The sequence below is a fragment of the Herpailurus yagouaroundi genome, unplaced genomic scaffold, assembly GCF_014898765.1.
Source record: "Herpailurus yagouaroundi ecotype Mexico unplaced genomic scaffold, PumYag 29, whole genome shotgun sequence".
NCBI classification, from domain to species: Eukaryota; Metazoa; Chordata; class Mammalia; order Carnivora; family Felidae; genus Herpailurus; species Herpailurus yagouaroundi.
The window spans coordinates 29,168,737-29,189,652 of NW_024412377.1; the positions used below are offsets into that span (position 1 = coordinate 29,168,737).

Genomic DNA, 20,916 nt, shown 5'->3' on the forward strand with positions numbered 1-20,916 from the left:
TTTTTTTTTTTTTTTTTTAAGTTTATTTATTTTTGAGAGAGAGAGAGTGGGAGAGAGAGAGAGGTAGGGCCAGAGAGAGAGAAAGAGAGAATCCCAAGGAGGCTGCTCACTGTCAGAGAGGAGCCTGACGCAGGACTCAAACTCACAAACCATGAGATCATAACCTGAGACGAAATCAAGAGCCGGGCACTCAACAGACTAAGCCACCCAGGTGTCCCTGAACTGATTGTCTTTAAGAAGATTAATTCAAAACTGGGCAATCAGATTTAAGAAACTAGTTTTGACCAAAACAGAATCAACTTGAAACCTATTTACAAAGGTTTTCATCATGTATGGTATTTATTCACAGAAAATACAAAAATTAACCATACCAGTATGCCTTTTTTTCATTCTCTGTAATTATACTGGGCTTAACATTTTCCTTTTATGAGAAGAAATGTCAGCTGTGTATTTTATTTGTAATTTAGTTGGACTGTTTGCTAAATGTTAGCAATTATAGCAAAATATGAATAATAAAAAAGAAAAAGTTGTCAGATCAGAATCTGACCTCCTTTTTTTCCCCACAGCATGAATTTTGACTATATCAAAGCAAAATAAATTGGAATTAGTAACATGCTATTTTCCATTCATCTAACTGACAATTAAGCCAAGTGAAGCAAATTTGGCCTTGAAGTATATAGAATTATTCCACATTAAACAAAAAAGAGCTAGAGCCAGTCAGTGTATCTTCGGTCACTACCCAGCAAATGATGTTTTGTTATTTTGGAAAAGCTACTTTAGGAAACTTAAGTTTTAATATACACTATTTTTTAAACCTGTCCTTTCATTATAAGCACATTATAGTAATTCTAGTTAAATGTTTATTTTCTTTAGCTCCATCTTACTGAATGCTTCATCTAAGGAAAGCACCAGTTGGAGAAGCCAAACCTGAGCTATGACAGAATTCTACAAATAGAAAATGACTTAGAAGTTTTCATTGGAGAAGTTCCAAAAGAAAGGACATGCCAAAACCCAACAAATCAACACTAGGAATTTCCCTTTAATACCTTCCATGAGTTCTTGTGATTTAGCTTCACTTAGGAGTTGAAACCAAAGGCCTTCCGTGATCCCCTGTTTAATGATTTCTTCTCCTAATTCAAGTACTCCAACTTTGAGCAGAGGTATAACTGGAAATTCCTCCCTTTGAGGGAGTTCTGAGAGCAATGCCACTCTGTCCTCATCAGAGTACCTTCTGTGGATAGCTCAGTATATTGAGCACCATTTGGGAACACTGGGAAAGAGCTTGGGAAGGGGCACACACCCCAGGAATGGTGAACAGTAGAAAGCAACAAGAGTGAGGGGCCGTGACAGAGCCAAAGGTAGCTGGATCTGTCCCTTTCCACTGTATGCGTAGCCAGTTAATCATACCCTTAACCTTGCTTTTCTTCTCATTAAAGTGTCTACACTCCATAGACCATCTTCATATGGCAGTCTCCTTGTGTCCCTGTGTATTCACCTTACAAGGACACCAGTCATACTGGATTAAGGGCCCACCCAACTCCAATATGACCTCATCTTAACTAATTACATCTGCAACGACCCTGTCTCCAAATAAGTTCACATTCTGAGCTACATCTCTCTTTTGGGAGGACCCATTAAACTCATAATACCTCTTAAGGGAATGAGAGTACAGAATAGGGTGGGGAACACGTTTGGCCAAGATATAGGTTCAGTTCGATTCCAGCCTCAGCCTGATCCCTCAAGGATTTCTGCAGGCTGAATGGCATCATGAAGTTGTCCCCTATTGAACAAAGGGACTAACAGCCTTTTGTTCTTCCTGAATCATTCAGCCATTGGCTGCAGATAACCCCTGAAAGGAAGATGTATCATCCTGGGCATTTCTGCTCTGGGTTTCCGTTCACTCTAAAGCAGTAATTGACCAACTTTAATGTGCATGAGAAACACAGGTGGTTGGACACCAGTCCCAAGTTTCTTACTCAATAGCCCAGGGGTGGGACCTCAGAATTTGCATTTTTAGCAAATGATCAGATGATGCTGATGCTGCTGGCCCAGGGACCACACTTTGAGACCCACTGATGTAGGGCAGTTCTCAAAAAGAAACAGCTTTTTTTTTTTTTATTTCAGTATGATGTACAGTGTTATATTAGTTTCAGTTGTATAATATGGTGATTCAGCAATTCTATACATTACTCAGTGCTCATCAAAACAAGGGTATGCTATTTTTACAGATTTTTTTTTTTTTAAGTAATCTCTACACACAACATGAGCTCAAACTCACAACCCCGAGATCAAGAGTTACATGCTCCACCAACTGAGCCAGCCAGGTGCCCAAGACAAGTGTACTCTTAATCCCCTTCACTTATTTCACCCATCCCCCCTCCCCTCTGGTAACCATCAGTTTGTTAAGAGTGTGGGGGTTTTTTAAAAAGTTTGTTTGTTTTTCTATTTTTTCTTTGTTTGCTTTGTTTCTTAAATTCCACATATGAGTGAAATCATATGGTATTTGCCTTTCTCTGACTTATTGCACTTAGCATTATACCCTCTAAATCCATTCATGTTGTTGCAAATAGCAAGATTTCATTCTTTTTGTGGCTGAGTAATATTCTACTTTATATGTGTATACCACATCTTCTTCATTAATTCATCTATTGATGGACATTTGGGCTACTTCCATAATTTGGCTATTGTAAATAATGCTGCAATAAACGTAGGATTCACATATCTTTTTGAATTAGTATTTTTGTGTTCTTTGGATAAATATCCAGTAGTGGAATTACTTGGTCACATGGTAATTCTATTTCTAATTTTTTGAGGAACCTCCATACTGCTTCCACAGTGGCTGTGCCAGTTTACATTCCCACCAACGGTGCATGAGGGTCCCTTTTTCTCCACATCCTCACCAACACTTGTTGTTTCTTGTGTTTTTTATTGTAGTCATTCTGACAGGAGTGAGGTGTTATCTTATTGTGGTTTGGGTTTGCATTTCCCTGGTGATGCGTGATGTTGAGCAACTTTTCATGTGTCTGTCACCCATCTATATGTCTTCTTTGGAGAAATGTCCGTTTGTGTCTTCTTCCCATTTTTAATTGGATACTTTGGGTTTTTTTGTTTGTTTGTTTTGAGTTATATAAGTTCTTTATGTATTTTGTATACTAACCCTTTATCAGATAAGTCAAATATCTTCTCCCATTCAGTAGGTTGCCAATTTGGGTTGTTGATTGTTTCCTTTGCTGTGCAGATGCTTTGTATTTTGGTGTAGTCCCAATAGGTTCTTTTTGCTTTTGTTTCCCTTGCCTTAGGAGACATGTCTAGAAAGATGTTGTGACAGAGAAGGAAGCAGCTCTGAGTGATCAGTAGCCCCCACTTAGAGTAGCCAGCAAATGGGATGAGGGCACCGAGAGGAAGGGGAATCTGGGCAGGGCAGCAACAGTATAAGAACTGCACCATCCTTCTTCACAAGCCTAAAGTATATGGAGAAAGGAAAATAAACCCAAAAGGGATGCAGGAGAATCGGTGTCCTTAGGAGACAGTCAGAGTTTTGCTGTAGCAAAGAAAAGGAGAAACATCTCAGAAAGACAGACAATACCACCATAGACTGCCAACTTGTCTAGATAACAAGCCAGAAAAAGAATTCCTCTATTTTTTAAACAATCAGTGAGACAAGTGGGGTGCACAGTAATGATGCGGGTGATCTTAAAGCTACAGAATCATTCGTTCTTGGATCTCCCCTGCGTGCTCTGTGACCGAATTGGCTGCCACCACCAATTCACTCTTTTTTGCAATCTCTCTGAATCATTGGGTGGCTATCAACTATGCAGCAACACCACTCAGTCATTAAGGACACCTCAAGAATCCCATCAAGTGTGCTACAGTCTGGTTATTTAACCAGTAGAGTCAAAGCTTTATGGCAGCTTTGAGCCGTGGCTGAAGCATACATATGGCTCTTCTAGTAAGAGAGTTACCAAAGATCGTATAAAATTGCATCAATTTTACTGAACCCAAGAAAATGTTCTGTGGTTAGGAAGGGAAAAGAAATTATTTCAAATGCATTGTATGAAAGACAAATTAAAATAGACATTTTTTTTAATGGACTAAAAATAAGTAAAGGGAGCACAGAATGTATCAGCTTTGATATCCACAGAGGTTGCTGGAAAAAGGATTTGGGAATGAAGTGTATATTAATTTAGCAGCATCAGACTGAATTATGAAAATAGAGGCTTGGAAAATAGCAGAATATCTTGAAGTTAATAGCAAAGAAAGGAAAAGTTTTCTAAGGATATCTTTTTATTTCAAGCTGAATGGAAAGTAGTTGGGAAAGTCTGCATGAAACAAGAGAGGAGCTTCCTTGTGGAGTAGCATATTCATAAAGGATCCACAGTTTCTGAAATCGAGACCAACTTTATTAGGCACCTCCCCAAAGAAATCTTATGGGACAAAAAGTTGGGATATTCAAATGTCTTTGATTTTGTACTGGAAGGTTATTTAAATATACATATAAATATATGAAAAATCCATTTTATTTTATTATTTTTATTTTAGTTTGAAAGAGAGGAGGGGCAGAGGAAGAGAGAGAGAGAGAGAGAGAGAGAGAGAGAGAGAGAATCCTAAGGAGGCTACACTCCCAGCACAGAGCCCGATGCAGGGCTCAGTCCCACGACCCTGGGATCTTGACCTGAGCCCAAATCAAGAGATAGTACACTCAACTGACTGAGCCACCAGGTGCCCCTGAAAAATTCATTTTAGTGAAATTATTAGCCTCTGTACACCTCAGCTTGTGGCTTTAAATGAGTTCATATAAGCAATTAGAAAAGCATCTTGCATGTGCTGAGTTACCAGTTAGCTATTGTTATTTATCTTAAACAAATCAAACTTGGGGGGGAAAAAAAGGACAATTTAAATCACATGAGCAATTTTGTCCATTGTTCCATTCAAAGAGCATGTGCCTTGACTGAGAGTGAGATGGGAGATACAAATCTGCTATCTTGGTTGCCAGGTACTTTTGTGAGGAGTCTAGTATTTAAAGATAGATATTCTTGCCAGAACATAGCCCCTAAACACAAGCCAACTCCTTCATCTGCCATCTCATGTGAAGAAACAACACTCCATTCCAGCGCTTGCCGGGGACAAAACTCGCTACGTTGTTCTCCAATGTGGTGTGTTCTTAAGTGATTTTCAGGGGTCAATGATTTATCTGTATATGACTTTTGCCTTAAATTCTGGTATCTAGGATGTCACTCCACTACATGTCCTTTGCTGCTGGAACAAACTGCCACAAAGTTAGTGGCTTAAAACAACAGAAATTTATTCTCTCACAGTTCTTGGAGCCAGAAGTCCAAAACCAGGCTCCCTGGCCAAGATGTCAGCAGGCCCACACTCCCCCCCAGTGGCTCTAAGGGAGAATCCAGTGCTTTCCTCCCAGTTTCTGGCAGCTGCCCACATCCCTTGGCTTGTAACTGCATCAGGACAATCTCTACTTCCGTGGCCACACGGCCCTCTCCTCTTCTGTTGTATCAAATCTCCCCCACCTCCCTTTTATAAGAATATTTGCAGTTGCATTTAAGCCCTCCCCCTTGATGATCCAGGTTATTCTCTCCCATCTCAAGACCTTTAAGTTAATTCCATCTGCAAATCTCTTTTGCCATATAAAGTAACACTCAAGGATTTCCGGAATTAGAATATGAACATACTTGGGGACCATCACTCAACCTACCAAAATACTCATTCCCACTAAAACTTTCTGTGTCTCTGTGTGTGTCTGTGAGAGACAGACAGAGACAGAGAGAGAAAGAATGAAATGAGAGAGAGGTATCATGAGTGAAACCAAAACTGCGGTTTGATTTGATTGGACCACCACAGGGCCAACCCAGCTACGTTCACAGGTACAAACTGATCTCCAGAGAAATTGGTTGCTGCTCAACAGGCTTTATAATCTGCTTTGAACACACCAGGTGGATCTTCAATTACAATATTTCCCAAGCTTTAGCTTAACAAAGCAAGTTCTAGCTCCCCATCCTCTCCATGTGTTGTTTTCAGTAAATACACATTTGGTCTTATGTGAATAGAGAAGATTTCTCAAGCCCTGTTTCAGGATCCATATATCCCATCCCGTTTGTCTGATTCCACCACCCTCACACCGCCCTTGCTGGTTTTTCAGATGCTTTAAAGAACAATCAGTTTTGCTGACACATAAAATCCGATTTTCTAAATTCTCTAATGAGATTTAACCCGGCCAGTAGAAGCCAGAAACTGCCTTTCATCAGAAGGCAAGGATTGCATGCCTTTCTACATCTTGTCAAATTTTTTTGAAAAAGAAAATGGAAACATGGAAAACTGACTCTCATGCGTATAATAATCAACCCATTTTTTTTTTACTCTTCTCTAAATTAAAAGGAACTGATGTTGAAGAATTGGTGCTAAATAAATAAAATAATAATAATAATAGCACTATTGGAGAATTATATCCAGAATTTATGCATGGAAAAGACCAGAAGACGCTAATGTTTCCCTATTAATAAAGGCAATTATACCAGTTGAAGAAAGTTCAAGAGAATACAGGTTATGTGCCCCAATTTCTTTTACTGGGATGAACAATAATGTGAGAGACTGCAGATCTTGTGAAACTTCTGATTAGTATTCATTTAAATTCAGAATTTGATGTTTTGGAAGCAGCTAGATCAAGGTCAAGATTGCATGAAGAAACTGAGTGGAAGAAAAGAAATGGTTGAATCCGGGTAGCTCCAGTTATTCCTAAGGAACCCACCACAATAACCATAATAGTCAATATAAACAGAAAACAAAGCTTCAAAAATATAAATTAATCATGAATTTATCTAAACTGCTTATACACTTGGGAATTTAACTATACTCCCTCCACCAAAAGCTCTAACCTCCCTACCTTGAGATATATTAATATTAAACACCTCTCACCCAGAAAGGCTCACTCCTTTTTTTGTCTCCGTTGGCCAAAACCTACTTATAATTCTAACCCTGCTTCTTGTTTAAAATCTTCCTAAGTCATCCAGCTTATTTTGATTCATACATACACGCGCACACACACACACACACACACCATTGTACTTGATAGAATTCTATCAGTTGTTTTTGTATGTGGCACACACTCCTTTGTATTATTTAATTACAAGGATCACTAATTAGGCGATGAAAAAAAGGAAATAACTTTTTGCCACCATGTCAGAGTTGAGATTCCATTCCTAGGCCAGTTGCTTGAGAGCAGCTTTTTTCAGAAACTGCTGTAAGGAGGGCTTGGATAGAGTAAGTGCTCGATCCCTGGCTGAAACTTGAATCTATTGAAACCTTGACAGGACGTATGGGAGCTGGAAAACTGCCATTTCAAAGCATCTAGCAGTTTGGTGTTATACAAGAAGCAAAGAGTTGCACACACTTTTCTTTGTTCTGGAAAAAAACTACCTCTATGGTATATTTACGAATGTAAAGACCACAGTCTGGAAAAAAAAAAAAAAAAAAGATGTTTGAGACTGGCTCCAAGCGGTTAGGGGCTAAAGCTACAGTGGATGATAATATCTGCGTGGTCAGCAGTTACAGTTCAGTAGAATGATGTTCCATTGAGAGAATGTTTCCTTTCCAAGTGTGCATTTGAAACAGATCTGTTGCTGGAAAACTGTGGTTCCCTGTCATGGGAGTGTGAGTGTGTGTCCGGAAGATGCTGTCAAGGGCTCAGAAACTGAGTGTTAGAAGCGAAAGCAGCTCTTTGCATGAGAGAAGTTCTGAGACTTGATCTGGATCAAGCTGCTTTGAAGCCTAGGTCTCTACTATCATTAGCACTGATCTAGTCCTCCAAAGAAAGATGGCTTTGGGGAGACAGTATCCCTGGAAAATGCTGCTGGGTAACTACACAACAGAAACCCACACCGCCCCCCCCCCTCCATTCTTCTCTGCCAACAGAACCTTGATCTAATTTGGGGTATCCATGAGTGGAGCCCAGGGAAATGAATCCTAATTGACTATGCCAGTTATATTTATCCTGTTCCCCTTCATCAGGTGATTGCCTTCTCAGACTGCCTTGAAGGTAGGGCATTTCCTGAGACCTAGTTCTGACCAATGAGATGTAACAGGAAATCTGGGTGTATGTGGTTGGAGATGGGGGGGATGACATCTGCTGCTTCTGGAAAAGGTTTTCTGGTTTGAATAAAAGAAAAGAAAGCTCCTGCTGGACACCGTGACATCTAAAATTGTGAAGGTCCCCTTGTAGCCACTAGGTGACTTGTACAAGGACAGAACCAACATGCTGAGGATGGCACAGAGAGAGGCAAAGAGCCTGAGCTACAAACAACCGTTGAGCCAGTTTCAAACCTAGACCTGCTTTCCTCCAGGCTTTCTGTTATGTGAGAAAATTTAATGTCTGTATTACTAAAGATATGGTGGGTTAAGATAAAGGAGAGTATTCTGTTACTTGCAGCCAAAAGTATCTTAAATAATAGAACACTTCAGTTTTGTCACTGAAAATATCAGCAGCAGAGGCCATGCTGGGACAATTTGGCTAGCAGACCAAAGTGAAAGAATTTGAGTGAATTTTTCCTGAATAAATATGAGACAGTTTTCTAGGGACTCTCAGAGCATGGCCAAGTTCTTATGCAGATAGTTGGGGCTCAAAGTCATCATCGCAGTCTGGACCTAATAGAAATATGATTTTAATTGGACTCCCATCCTGGTGAGTTACAGAGGGCGGACACACACATCCTTATCTTCCACCATGATTAGCTGATCAGACCCGAGTTATACTGTGCTGCGCACGGTACAAACCTACAATGAGATATGGAGCTGGCACCAGACTGTAAACCAGCTTATTGCTTCCTCCATCGAGAAGTCTTGCCACCAAAAAAATAAAGTAAGTAAACTGAACTAAACAGTCTGTTCAAATGATGTAGTTCCTTTACACATGGTGACAGGCTCCTTATCTCCTTATCTCTTGCTAATTGGTAACAGTTTGCAGACCCATAGCTGGTTCACACACTACACAGGCTAATGAGCTAGAGGTCAGACACCTGGGTAGCCCACATATGACAATTTAAAAGGAAATTGACAAGGAATCCCATGATGCTACTCTGAAACCTACTCCAATGATCACAGTGGACAACTTCTCTACATCTAAGTGCATTGCCTACCAAATTATAGTTCCTTTGAAATCCTCTTGGATACTCAATAAATGCATTTGTAGGCATCATTGCCCACTTTAAGTAAAAAGTCAGTATCTCTCTGTTTAATTATCTCATTTGAAATTTGCTCACAAATGAGAAGGTGGCAACTGTGTAGCTAAGCAGATGGTTGGAAGTAAATAAATTCATGTTCCCTGTGATTTCCAATTAGATCTTTCACCTATATAGCACAATTCTCTTTTCCATATATATATCTATATACACTAAATTCTGGAATATATACAGTATTTATTTAGTATATATAAATATTTAGTGTATATAGATATATACATACTAAATATATGGAATTATACATACACACACACACACACACATGCACATACACACCAAATATCTATGGTATCATTTAGGAATTGCATTCAGCTATGGGAGATAGAAACTTGAAGGGGAAAAAGTGGCTAAATAAATTAAATGTTTTGTTTTTCTCACCTACAAGAACCTGGAGTTAGGTGGCACTAGGTTGGTACAATGGCCTTATGATGCCATCAGGTCTCTTGTCTTTCCACTTGGCCATCCTTGGCTGCTGCTTCATGGTCCCAGGTTGGCTACTACACTGTCAGATTTATATTTCCATTCCAGGAAGGAAGAAAGGAAAGGGCAAAGAGCAAAAGACACATGGGAGCTAATTCTGACCTATTCTAGAAAGTTCTAGCAAATGGTCAACCAAGGAATTTCTGCTTGTGTGTCTCCTTGGCTAGAATGCTGAGTCATGGCCACCCATGTTTGCAAAAAACCTGAAAAACAAAACAAAAAAAGGTTTTTGTTTACCTTTTATATTAGTTTGCTAGGGGTGCCATAACAAAGCATCCACAGAGTAGTTATTATTTTCTCATAATTCTGGAGACTAGATATCCAAGAACAACCTGTCAGTAGGATTGGTTTCTTGTGAGGTTTCTCTCCTTGGTTTGTAGATGGCTGCCTTCTCTGTGTTTTCACATTGTCTTTTCTCTGTGTGTAATCTGTATCTTTTTATTTATGTATTCGTGTACTTATTAAATTTTTTTAAATGTTTATTTTTGAGAGAGAGAGAGAGACAGAGCACAAGCGGGGGAGGGCAGAGAGAGAGGGAGACACAGAATCCCAAGCAGGCTCCAGGCTCTGAGCTGTCAGCACAGAGCCCAACGTGGGGCTCAAACCCACAAACCATGAGATCATGATATGAGCCAAAGTTGGACACTTAACCAACTGAGCCACCCTCACACCCCATGTGTTATCTATATTTAAGTTTAGGGGCACCTGGGTGGGTCAGTCCATTGAGCATCTGACTTTTGGTTTGGGCTCAGGTCATGATGTCATGGTTCACGAGTTCAAGCCCACATCAGGTTCTGTGCTGCCAATGCAGAGCCTGTTTGGGATTCTCTCTCTCTCCATCTATGTCTGTGCTTCACTCTCTCTTTCTCTCTCAAAATAAATAAACTTAAAAAAGGAAATGTATAATTCCTCTTCTTATTAGGATGCCAGTCTATATTGGATTAGGGCTCATACTAGTAACCTCATCTAACCTAATTACTTTTTTAATTATCCTATCTCCAAATACATTTACACTGTGAGGTACTGGGGGTTATGACTTCAATATATGAATCTTAAAAAGACACAGTTCAGTTCACAACACCCTTCCAAACATAATCAGGGTTCTATTTGTAAGAAGGGGGAAATTGATATAGGATAGACACTGCAACGCCCGCCAATCCTACTATATTGATTGATTTTCTTTTTTTTTTAAGTTTATTTATTTATTTTGAGAAAGAGAGAGAGAGAGAGAGAGAGACGAGGGAGGGGCAGAAACAGAGGGAGAAAGAATCCCAAGCAGGCTCCATGCTTAGTGCGGAGCCTAATGCGGGCCTTGATGCCATGCACGGTGAGATCATGACCTAAGCCGAAATCGAGTCAGGCCTAACTGACCTGAGCCACCCAGGCACCCCTGCTTGATTTTCTTTAAACAAACAAACAAGCAAAAATGCTTGAAAATTGCCCCAAATTCCGTTTAGATAGTTATAAAGATGATGCATGGTGAGGTGTACCTACCTGTAACAAAACACCTGTTTGTTTATTTAAGACATTTTATTTGTCTTATAAGAAAAGACTTTCCCCGATTGCCATGAGCTAGCATTCAGAATGCTCTGGAAGGCACCAACAGGTGTCCATTATGTTGAATAGCAATTACCACAAATAAAGGAGAATTTGCTTCCTTGAGGATCACTATTCGTATGTTTGCTGAGGCCTTTATAATTCACTTTATGATTAAGTTGGGCAATTTATGATTAGCTGTTTCTTCCTAACCTTTTAGTATCAGAAGACTTTTATCTCTCCTGATCATTAAGTGGAATAAGTAAAAATCCTTGATTTTGTTGGTGATATTTTCCTTTCATTTTTGTTAGATTGTCCATCATATTAGTTAAATGACCATGAAAAGAAACTACCTGAAATGTTGCTACGTAGGTCTGTCCTTCAAAGTCTTAGGGAAATGCTACATCTGATAGGAAGTTTGAGAAATTATTTGTTAGGCAAAATTCTTTGATGTCTTACTCTGATATTTTTCATAAATTTAACAGTTGTGTTGAAATACAATTCTACCTATCAAAAGATTCATGCTTTTAAGTTACAAACTCAGTGATTTTTAGTATAATCAGAGTTGTGCAACCATCACCACTATCTAATTCCAGAAAATTTTTATCCTCCGAAAGGAGCTTCATTCCCATTAGTAACCCCCCACCCAACCCCCACCCATTGTCCTTCTTCAGCCTTGGCAACCACTAATCCACTTTCTGTCTGTATAGATGTGCCTATTCTGGATATTTCATATAAATGAAATCATACAATACGTGGTCTTTTGTGTCTGGGTTCTTTCACTTAACATAATGTTTTCAAGTTTCACCCATATTATCATATATATCAGTATTGTGTTCCGGTTTTGATTGTTGTTGTTGTTTCGCTTTTGTGTGTGTGTGTGTGTGTGTGTGTGTGTGTGTGTGTGTGGTTTTTGTGTGTGTTTGTTTTCAATGGCAATAGCTTTTATCTAATCTCCCTGGCTCTTCCTCCTCCACTCTATTCTCTACAATACAATGGAGGTGGCATTTCTCAAATACACCTCTTTTTTCCCTCTTCTATCAGTTTCTTTTTTTTTTTTTCCTTTTTAGTTCTCCTGGAAATTATCCACTGAAGGATAAATACATCATCTAGTTGTGCCTGTCAAATGAAGAAAGAAGATACTCTTTGAGTATTACAATCCTCAGCTTTTAATGAGGGAGGAATTCATTTATGCAAACATGCACACAGTAAATGCGTGCCGCTTCTATTTGTGAGCACATCTGGCTCAGAAATAGAAGAATCTAGTAGTCAGAACCACCTGCAAATCCCACAAACACAAAAAAGACAAACCACACCAATTCTCTTTACATCTGGTCTAACTGAACTTGAAAAAGGATGCCTGTTATCATATTGTGTATTCTCATTCCAGAATGTCTCTCTTTCATTCAATTCATAGGGGACTCTGTGGGTGGGAGTTGAGAGCATGGATGTCAGCATTGATTAACCCACCGCTGTCTATTTTATAGTGAGAAAAAGATGAAGAGCAGCTTGGGTGAGAAGTAAATACATGTGGAATATCTGTATATATAAATGAAAATAAAGGGGTTTAAAAGAATATATAGCAAGTGATTAATAGGACCGGAATGCCTTAGTAAGGCATACACATGTGGCAGATAAAATTAGGGACCTGCTCCTTCAGAGAAGTTTCTGGAAGTCCAATAGATGGAACATCTCAGAATATCTTCTCAAAAAACTGAAAGAGGTGCCACACTTTGCACCCCTTCCCACCAAGAAAAAGGCACAGTGCTTGATGGATCTCCTGGGATTTAGAAACAGCATACACCACATTTCAGTGCATGGTTCCTGCCCTTTCACTAAGTGACCCTTAAGGCAACCTGTTCTACATGGAACAGAGAGAAACAAAGAGTTCTTCAGCTGGCCTAGGCTAACATGTGTCCCTTACAACAATATATTCAACGAAGTTTGAAATGTCAGTGGCAGATCTCAGAAGCTGCATTCAAAGCATCACTGTCCAGTCTCCTAGGGTTTCCTAAGAAAGCCATGCTCTCCTTAAAAATAACTATTTTCCTTCTGATGGGATGCCTGGATGGCTTAGTCTATTAAGCATCCAACTCTTGGTTTCTGCTTAGGTCATGATCTCACAGTTCATGGGATCAAGCCCCATGTAGGGCTCTGTGCTAACAGTGCAGAGTCTGCTTGGGATTCTCTCTCTCTCTCTGCCCCTCCCCAACTCTTTCTCTTTCTCTCTCTCTCTCTCTCTCTCTCTGACACACACACACACACACACACACACACACTCTCTCTCTCTCTCTCTCTCAAAATAAATGAATAAAAACTGGGGCACCTGGGTGGCTCAGTCGGTTGAGCATCCGACTTTGGCTCAGGTCATGATCTCATGGTTCATGGGTTCAAGCCCCGTATTGGGCTCTGTGCTGACAGCTTGCTGAGAGCCCAGAGCCTGCTTCAGATTCTGAGTCTCCTTCTCTCTCTGCCCCTCCCCCCACTCTCACTTTGTCTCTCTCTCTCTCTCTCTGTCTCCCAAAAATAAATAAATGTTAAAAAAATTAAAAACAAAATAAGAATAAAAACTTTAAAAAGTAACTATTTTCCTTTTGAGAAACAGTTTTTGGCTTGCTACTGTGCCCTAGTAGAGACTTAATATCTGTATTAGTTTCCGCTGTAACAAATTACTGCAAATTTGGCTGTAATAGGCTAAATAAGGACCAACCAAAGATATCAAGTCCTAATTCTGGAACCCATAAAGGTTCTTACAGGGGAAAAAGGGTCTTTGCAGATGTGATTAAGTTCAATGTGACATGTGCGATTATGTGATAATCACACGTAAGAGAGAGATAGAGGGCAGTTTGAGGACAGAAGAGGAAAAGACACACAGAGAGAAGACAACATGAGGACAAAGACAGAGATTGGAGGGATGTGGCCACAAACTTAAGGAATGCCAGAAGCCACCAGAAGCTAGAAGAAACAAGGAAGGAATTCTGCCCTAGAACCTTCAGAGGGAGTACAGCGCCCCCCCCCCGGCCGCCCCCCCCCCCCCCAATACCTTGATTGTAACCCTCTGATACTGATTCGAGACTTCTGGCCTCCAGAATTGTGAAAGAATATATTCCTGCTGTTTTAAGCCACAAGGTTTGTGGTAATTTGTTATAGCAGCTATGGGAAACTAATATAGTGCCTAAAACAATGTAAATTTATTCTCTTTACAGTTCTGGAGGTCAAAAGTCTCAAATCAGTTTCACTGAACTGAAGTCAAGGCTTTGTTAGGACTTGTTCCTGCCAGGAGCTCTGAGGAGAGAATCTATTTCCTTGAATTTTTTGGCTTCTAGTGACTGTGGCCCTTGACTTCTGGCCCCTTCCTCCTCCTTCTGAGGGCATCACTCCAATCTCTGCTTCCATCCTCACATCCCCCTTTCCCCTGACTCTGCCTCAGATTCTGCTTACATTCTTCTTATAGGGAATGTGATTACATTGGATCCACTCAGATAATCTTGGGTAATCATCTCAAGATTCTAACCACATATGCAAAGTTGCTTTTGCCACATAAAGCAACATTCATGGGTTCTGGAGATTAGGATGTGGATGTACTGGGGAGCCATTATTTAGCTTACCACACTATGGAACCATTGGATTTTAAGTGACTATGCAACCTGATCTTCCCATCATGCACTGAGGTGTTATCTGATCCAGTAAACACTAAAGCTGTGTGCAACTATACTCCATCCTCAAGGAAAAAGATTAGGCTCAAGCAGGTTCTAAAGACATTAGAATTTTTCAGGGCACCTGGGTGGCTCAGTCAGTTAAGTGTCCAACTTTGGTTCAGGTCATGATCTAATGGTTCATGGGTTGGAGCCCCGTGTCGGGCTCTGTGCTGACAGCTCTGAGCCTAGAGCCTGCTTTGAATTCTGTGTCTCCCTTTATCTCTGCCCCTCCCCTGCTCGTGCTCTGTCTCTCCCCTCTCAAAAATAAACATTAAAGGGGCGCCTGGGTGGCGCAGTCGGTTAAGCGTCCGACTTCAGCCAGGTCACGATCTCGCGGTCCGTGGGTTGGAGCCCCACGTCAGGCTCTGGGCTGATGGCTCAGAGACTGGAGCCTGTTTCCGATTCTGTGTCTCCCTCTCTCTCTGCCCCTCCCCCGTTCATGCTCTGTCTCTCTCTGTCCCAAAAATAAATAAACGTTGAAAAAAATAAAATAAACATTAAATAAATAAATAAATAAAGACATTAACATTTTTCATGAACATGTAGCTTACATCCTTAGTATTCCTACTCCTGATGCACTGCCCTATCCCCTTCTTCTCATCCATTGCCTAGGGAATAAGAAAAATTAAAGAAGGGTTTTCAGGTCATTCTGCGTAACATGTTGGCACCTTGCGTAAATGGATTGCCTCAGCATTAGAGGGCTACTCACATTGGCTATATGAAGGACAATAAGGCAGACACATTCGGTGACAAGAACTTTAAGCAGTGTATGTGTTTATCCTCTGTTTGGAAATATAAACACCCAGAAATATAGATCAATATCAATCCTTGGTGTAAGGGCTACCAATTTGGGTATACAGTGAGGATCTTGGAAGGAACAAGAATGAAAATTGGTGATAAGGAAGTCTACAGAAGAAGTATATGATTGTGGGGCAGACTCTTATTTTCCACAGATGACCATACCAGTATATCTCATCCCACATGCACTCCTTATAACATGACACTAACATTCTCCCACTGAGAGATGAGATCTGTGATCCCTCTCCTTGAGTCTGGCAGGTCTATGACTATGGCAGAAGCAATATCATGTGACTTCTAAGGCTGTCATAAAAAGCAATACAGCTTCTTTTACTCTTCTTGGGATGTTTACCTTTGGAACCCAGTAACCACGCTGTGAGTAAACTAAGCACCCACATGGAAAAGCCACATGTAGATGTTTCAGCCCAATCCCAGTCAAAGACCTAGCCAATCACAGCATCAACTTCCAGATATGTGAGTGACCAAACCTTTAGAATAATCCAGCCTCGGTCTTCAAGTCAGTCCTAGTGACACTAAGTAGAGCAGAGATGTATTATCCCTGCAAGATTTGCCTAAATAGATTCAGAAGCAAAATAGATGTTTTCTTCAGCCATTAAGTTTGGGATGATTTGTTAAACAGCAATAGATAACAAACAGATAATCTCTCAGAATTGGCCTAAAGTGTGAAACTATTTGTGCCCTTGTGAATGCTAATCAGAAGTCAGCCACTGCTGATGAAGCACTTAAAAACCTGGAGGACAGGTAGAACTGTTCATGGATGTTAGTCAGACTCTTTCCCCAGTCACCCAGTACTTGCTCAATAGGCACCCATGATGGGAGGGATGGACTTTCCCTCACCAAGGCTGATCTGGCTACTTCCACTGCAGAGCAACTTAATCGGCCAACCACAAAAACCAGCAATGAGCCCATGATACAGTCCCATAAACTAGTACCTAGTGACAGGTTGACCACAATGGAAACCTTCCATCATAGAGAAGCAGAGATGGTCCTAATGGAATAGAAATGTATTCTGGATATGTATTATCTTTCCTATTTGTCCTATTTCTGCCAGTACTACTATTCGTAGACTTACTAAATGCCTTATTCACTCAATTACTGCCCAAAGAGCTAAATGTACAGAAAAAAAAATGGTATGGGATGAATCGATGCCTATGGCAAACAACGATCTTACCATGTATCCCCACACGCAGAAGCAATCAGTCTTGTAAAACAGTAGAACAACTTATTGAAGTAGACACTGACGATGTCACCTGGGAAATAATACTGTGTTAGGTTGGAATGCTTTCCTACAGGATGTGATACAGGCTCCAGTCAAAAAATCAATAAGGGACCAACATGTAATAATAGGGGCAGATTTATGCTCTCATCTGTCACATCGACAACGGAAGGAGAAAGTATTTGAAAAAAACAGTTTTGAAGACACTAGACATCAGGCAATGAAGAATAGTGATCCCTGAGGAACAAGAAACAAATGATGTGAACCCTGCAATTACCTTCACTTACTGGCTTGAGAGAGTTTCTAGGCTGTAGTGCAGGGAGGAAAAACCCAGGTGGAACTAGATGGACTTCCTGAGTTAAGGAGAATGAACTGAAAGCCTAGAGAGACCAAAATGACAGAATTCACATGACAATACCAAAGAAGAGAGAGCTGCGCATATACAGGACCTCAGAGATCCACAAAGGTTATTCCTTCAGTATTCAGGAGAATAATGATCATCCTGTGTGCATGAGGAAAATTATTTAGGCATAGGAAAGAATTAGGAAAAAAAAAAACAGTGCCTGGCATCCAAACTGGGTCTGGAGTGGTGCCTACCAACTAGATTGGAAAACCTCATCATCCACAGGACATTGGGTAGAGTACTTGGAAGGTTTTTGCCTCAGTAGTGAGAAATAATTAGCCCTAGACTAAGCATGGCTTAAATCCTAAAAGCAAGACTCAAAAGAATCAAAATGTGTTCAAGTAACTTACCTGCGTTGAAGAACAAAGCTCAAGAATATTTATAGAAATACAAAAATATCCAACACCCAAGGTATGCCTTCCTGCACTACAGAAGCTAGAAAGCTATAAACAACAATTCTGAGATGTATTTTCATGAGACTTGAAAGGCAGAAGTAAAGCAGAGACATTTTTTTTCCCTGAAGCTTTGGTTGATTCTAAAGCTACACACACTGGTTTTATTCTGGAGCCACATCCCCATATCCAGGTAGGAGCTTTGTGGGTATTGCAGCAGTGGCAATAGTAGCAGAGGCTTCCTGATTCATTTGGGAGAGCCCATTGAAATCAGCAGTTTCAGGGGGGAGTTTCTCGATTTTTCACTTTCTTAATAGCCTCAGAGGTGGCAGCTCCTCTTATAGGTGAAAATAGCGGTGTGATTCTGCAAATATGGCTGAAATACCATTTCTCCAGTCCTTTCAGCTCCTTATATTATACCTCTTTTAGATTAAAACAGCTGGAATTAATTGCGTCTTGAAAATAAATCCTAGTATAGGAATTTGTATTAGTTATCTGTTGCTGTGTAACAAATCCCCTCCTCCCCAATTTAGTGGCTTAAAATAACAAATATTAATTGTCTCATAGTTTCTGTGGTCCAGGAATTCAGGAGAAGATTTACTTGGTGCTTCTCGCTCAGAACCTCTTAGGTGGTTGCAAGTCAAGATATCAGCTAGGGCTGCAATCATCTGAAGACATGACTGGGGTGGGAGAATCCACTTCCAAGATGGCTCACTGACAAGGTCATTGACAAGATGCTTCAGATCCTAACTTGCTATTAGCAGGAGGCCTCACTTCCTCACTATGTGGGTCTCTCTACAGAGCTGCCTGGTTGTCCTTAAAACATAACAGTTGGCTTTCCCCAAAGCAAGCAATCCAAGAGAGAGAACAAAGAGGAAGGTGCAGTGCCCTTTATGACCTTGTCTCCTAAGTTGCATGCTATCACTTCTGCTTTATTCTATTTGTTAAAAGCGAACCCCTAAGTCCAGCCCACACTCCAGGAGAGGGAATTTAGACTCCACTTCTTGAAGGTAGGTGTGTCAAAGAATTTGTGGACATATTTTAAACATATTTTCTCTACAGACATGAAAGTATATTATTTTGCATATTTTCTATGCAGTTTGTATATAATATCTAACATTTATAAAATACCTCTCATCATTAGTAATAATTCCAGCAACCCCAAATCAGGCTATCTCATCTCTTTTGGCAACTGGTCACATTTCTTCAGTCTTTCTTCTATCACCCCAATTTTTCTTCTTCAAAGACAAGGTTTAATGAAGGTTAATTTGCCTCTCCTTACTTAAGCTAATGTAAAGATAAGATTTGTTCCCCATAGTCACTATGGATACCATGATTTTTCATACTAAATAATTACCAATAACCACAGACCTATCTTTATATGAGTAAAAAATAAAATGCTACAATTGTTTCAAGGCAGGAGTCCCCAAGAATAACTAAAATATAGATATATCACTTTAAAAGTGTCAGTGTAGGGATTACCTGGCTGGCTCAGTCAGAAGAGCATGTGACTTTGATCTCAGGGGTATGAGTTTGAACCCCACATTGGGTGTAGAGATTACTAAAAAATCAATAAATAAATCTAAAAATAAATAAATAAAAAGTGTCAGGGTAAAGGAGTAAGAAGGGCTTGAATTATCTTACTGAATTCATTGAAGAAGTGAATCCGAATATTTAAGAATAATTTCAATTCATTACGTATTTTTTAAAGAAGCAATTGAATTATTTTTAAAGGGTTCCCATTGGGGGTGCCTGGGTGGCTCAGTTGGTTAAGTGTCTGACTTCAGCTCAGGTCATGATCTCACGATTTGTGAGTTCAAGTCCCACATCAGGCTCTGCACTGGTGGTGTGAAGCTTCCTTGGGATTCTCTCTCTCTCCCCCTCTCTCTCTCTGCTCCTTCCTCCCTTGTGCACATGCGCTCTCCCTCTCTCTCTCTCTCTCAAATAAATAAACTTTAAAAATTCTTTTAAATAAAAATAAAGGGTTCCCACTGAAAAAAAGAAGCATGCCCTTTTTTGAACAGAAACCACCCTCATGCAACAGTAACCTTTAGCAAGATATTTCAGAAGTGTTTTGACAATGCAAAAGAAAAGTTCCTAATGAAGCTATAGTTATGTCACAAAAATTATGAAATTGCATTCTCCATTCAAATCTACTTTAATGTCCCAAGCCCTAACTTTGAAATTTAAACATTTGAAATGGTATGTGTGTATGTATATGCCCTAAACCCTACCAGCAAAAGTGACCTAGCACTTAGCACAGTGTGGCAACAATAGTTATAGATGTAGAGTGAGTGCCCACTAAATTTCCTTGTATTAATTGATGGATTTATGTAGCTAATGAGTGAGATCCAGCCACCTCAAGAAGAGTGGTATCAGCCTGGCTGGCAATCACTTCAAAATTCATTAACCTTCCAGCTCATTTCACTTGACTTGACTGGTTTTCTTTTATGCCCTAGATGTGTGAGCCCATAACAATTTTCAAAACTAATATGCAGGATATACCGTAAGACGTAGCCCACATCCCCACCCCAGCCTGCCTAATAAATGGAAATACTAAAGCATGACAGATAATAGTGAATGAAGTAGGGATGCTGAATTCTAAAGATAAATCCCTGACACAGGTATCATCAAATTCTTATTACTGATTGTCTTTTTGCAATACTTCATGCGGGTCGGCCTGTACCTGGTTGGTTGGCTTCTTGTCAGGCTATTCTCGACTCTTCTTTAACTACATGTATGTAGTTTCCATCTCAAAAGCTAAGATAAATTGTGCTATAATGTAAAGCATTGCATGAGACACGAGTGCATTTGACATGGTTTTAATGATAAAACTGACCTCAACAGATATGTAGGGACAACAGATGGCACCCACTATTGAAGGGTGAGGATAAACAAACTTATGTAGACTAGAAAGTGCAAAGCATTTCAGCACTTGAATAGCCTTTGATCCTGAGAATGCTACCAACTGTGAAGGGAGGTATATTAAAACACAGTATGTAGGCACACACCTGTTAATTTCGGAGAATGCAATAGCCTTGACTTACATAAGCCACCCATCAAGAAAGGGAACACCCAAGAAATGAGTCATGGGCCTTTTCTTGACTCTTTGGCTGTATTGGTCAAG

The 20,916-nt window shown here is 40.1% G+C and overlaps 1 long non-coding RNA gene across 1 annotated transcript in view; it reads right to left on the reverse strand.

The window, feature by feature from the left end:
* LOC121043580 (uncharacterized) overlaps positions 1-9,720 on the reverse strand; it is a 51,083-nt gene extending 41,363 nt beyond the window's left edge. The window contains exon 1 of the long non-coding RNA XR_005796927.1: positions 9,624-9,720. This is a non-coding gene — a long non-coding RNA (uncharacterized LOC121043580). The remainder of the gene's footprint in view (positions 1-9,623) is intronic.
* Between the last annotated feature and the right edge of the window lie 11,196 nt (positions 9,721-20,916).